The following is a 3,197-nucleotide window of genomic DNA, read 5'->3' as shown; positions in this document are numbered from 1 at the left end:
TGGGGAAAAAAAAAGAAAAAACTTGTTCACGATAGTTGGTCTGTTATAACCTGCTTAGATCAGGTTATCCTGGTACCATCGTATCTGGAAATGCAGTTGTGCTTTCATTTCTTCTTGAATTCATACACAAGTTTGATACTTTTACACTGTTCTTAGCTCAATGAGCATGTTTAGACCTTAACATAAGCTATTTTTCTAAATATAAAGGTTTAAATGAACAAGAGAGCATTCTCATTGGAACTTTAGCATTGTAGTGCTTTGGAAATAAAACACACAAAAAAGGACTCCTTGAAAAAAAAATGAAATTTATTAAAGAAAAAAATGTATTTTATGTTATATATAAATATATTATTACTTGTAAATATAAAGACGTTTTATAAGCATCATTATTTATGTATTGTGCAATGTGTATAAACGAGAAAAATAAGAAAGATGCACTTTGCTTTAATATAAATGCAAATAACAAATGCCAAATTTAAAAAAACAAAAACAAAAAACACAAGACTGGTGTTTTTTTCTATGGGTGTTATCATCCAGATGAATGTTTTTTCTAAAGGAGTTTATGTTCCATTGAAAAATAAAAACATACACTTGACCGAGGCTGTGCAGAGTGGCTTTCTTAGTGGTGGGGAGGAGGCAGGCAGGAGGGATGCTGCTCTGTGCGGGTCTCATGCAGGGTACCCACCTGGCCCTTGCTGGCCAAAACCTGATGGGCTTGTTTTTGTTGGTTTTCCTGTTTCACATAACTCTGGCTTGAGCAAACTTCCGTGCCAGCTCTTATTCAATACCATCACAGTGCATGTGTCCTCAGCCAGGTAAATGGGTCCTACAGCTGGTTCAGCTCCTGCCTCTTCTGGAAGGAAACCTTTCTGGAGTGGAAACCACCAGCGTCCTGGAGCCCAGAGGCTTTGGAGAGGTACCGTGGGCTTGAATGTGACTTCCAGCCTCTTCTGCCCTTCATGTGGCTGATGGCCCTAGCAGTAGATGAGGCTTTGTGAGCATCTGGACCAGGTTCACTCAACACTACGTCTTTCTGTTTAGTGGAGACATGCCCTGCCCAAAAAGATTTACTGAGATACAATATTTGGTCTTCTCTGAATGGACTGTGCCTTCAGTTGAATTCATTCCACTGAGTGCACAAACCAGCTTCAAAATGGCTTTTCATCCTGTGTGAGGTTTGCATGTGAGTTTCGATTTCCAGCCTCTCAGCTTCAAGTGGGAGTCAGCATCAAAAGCTGAGGGTATGGTGGATGTACCTGCCCTGTTCTGCTTGATGTGCACTGAATAGAGAGGGCAGACATGAAGGCAACTTCAGCTACACTACAGTTTGGCTCCTTTCCTTTCCATTCTGTGCCAGCAGCCCTGAAATATTTAATAACCACCTCACATCTCCATGGGCCAGCAGTCAAACTAGTGTGGATGGTTTATGTTGGAGGCTTAAGGAACAGTGCTTCTGAGATGGCCTTGACACCCACCCAGAGAACACAGCACCAAAGGCCTTGCAGATGATGGATAAAGCAGACAACTTTATTGCAAAAACTAACTCAACTCCTCCTTTTGTAGCACTTACCAGTAGGAGCAGGGCTGTGCAGGGTCCTTGCTCTGGAAGGATTCCTCCAAGCCCAGGAGCCATCGGGTTGAGTGCCACGTTAGGCCTACAGTCAGCTGGCTAAGAAGCCGGCTTTTACTCTGGAGTAACCAAAGGTTACTTCTCATTCTTACTTCCCCCTCCCCTCCCCAAGTCTTCCTGCTGTGCTGGCAGCTGGACATGGGTCTTCACCCAGAAGAGCTGAGATGATGTTTTTGTCCCTGGTTCATGATACCAAGGTAGCACCAAGCCATATGGGCACACCACAGGGCTCTGCATTTAAGGGCTGTTTTGCTGATGTTTTTATTGCATTGTGTGAGGTTCAGCATATCCTGGAGGTTAAAGCCCAGAAGCCTGGAGATTTTTGTTCTTGCCCTTGCTCATCAATCAGGCAGTGAGTGATCACCAGATTGTTTAACCAGTCCTGTTTCTCAGGACCTCCACTTGTGAGAAATAGAGGATACAAACTGTAGCTCCTTCTGGGAGTGGTGCGAAGGAGAATGGAAGGACTGTACCCTTAAATGAGCACACCTTACAGCAGCTTTCCAAAGTACATAATGCAAAAGGATAAAATGACCCAGCAGAGCCCAGAGGCTGCCTGTGGAGGTGTCCCCATAGGTGCAGCACTGATGGGTTTGGCACTGCTCACCAGGAGCAGCAAGGGTCTTCTGGGGCCAGGAAATCCTCTTCACACCCCATATTACCCCTTGTCTTATGAGGCTTCCTCTGGCCTTGGCTGGAGACATGTTGCTGAGCTGGCTGGCCCTTGGGCTGGACGTAGCTTGCCAGGTTGAATGTTATGGTGCTCGGCTGGAGAGTGAGCTAAAATGCCTCACAGAGTGCTTTATTTTATGGGGTCTTTACTTGCATTCGTCTGTCAAAATAAAAGACCAGGCAAAACTGTTTTCAGTAAGATGGCTGGGAAAAAATCTGCAAAACTATGGCTTTTCAATATTACTGCAGCTTTAGCTGAAACATTCCAGACTTCACCTCCTGCTGAGCTAATTTTAGCCCTCATTCAATGCAAAAAAAAAAAAAAAAAAAAAAAGAGAGAGAGAGAAAAGAATAAAAAAAAAAGAAAGAGAACATGACAGAAGGATGCTGAGCACTAGCTCATCTGTGTTCCCATTCACCCAGAACTTGCTCAGCTCTAGGACTGGTAGATGCAGGTGGTGCTTGGGTAGGAAGCAGTCTGAAGGCTAAAATAGAGATAGGAGGTTAAAGTGAGGAAGAATTTCCTCTTGGCTGGGGTTTGCCAATGCTGTAAATCCATCTGTAGGGCTCAGAAAGGATGCAGACACATCAAGCAAGGTGCTGACCTGGTCCTATTTGCTCCCGCCAGTGCCATGCACTGTGGCCATGTGGTGATTTTACTCGGGTGGGCAGCCGAGCTCCACCACAGCCGCTCTGTCACTCCCCCTCCTCAAAGAGGAATGGGGAGAAAATACGATGAAAAGGGCTCAAGGGTTGAGATAAGGACAAGAAGATCACACAGTGATTATCGTGACGGGCAAAACAAATTCACCATAGGGAGATAGTAAGAAAATATGTGAAAAGGGCTCAAGGATTGAGATAAGGACAAGAAAATCACGCAATAATTATTGTAACG

Source organism: Anas acuta, chromosome W, assembly GCF_963932015.1.
Source record: "Anas acuta chromosome W, bAnaAcu1.1, whole genome shotgun sequence".
Taxonomy (NCBI): Eukaryota; Metazoa; Chordata; class Aves; order Anseriformes; family Anatidae; genus Anas; species Anas acuta.
This window is presented reverse-complemented; position numbering follows the sequence as displayed.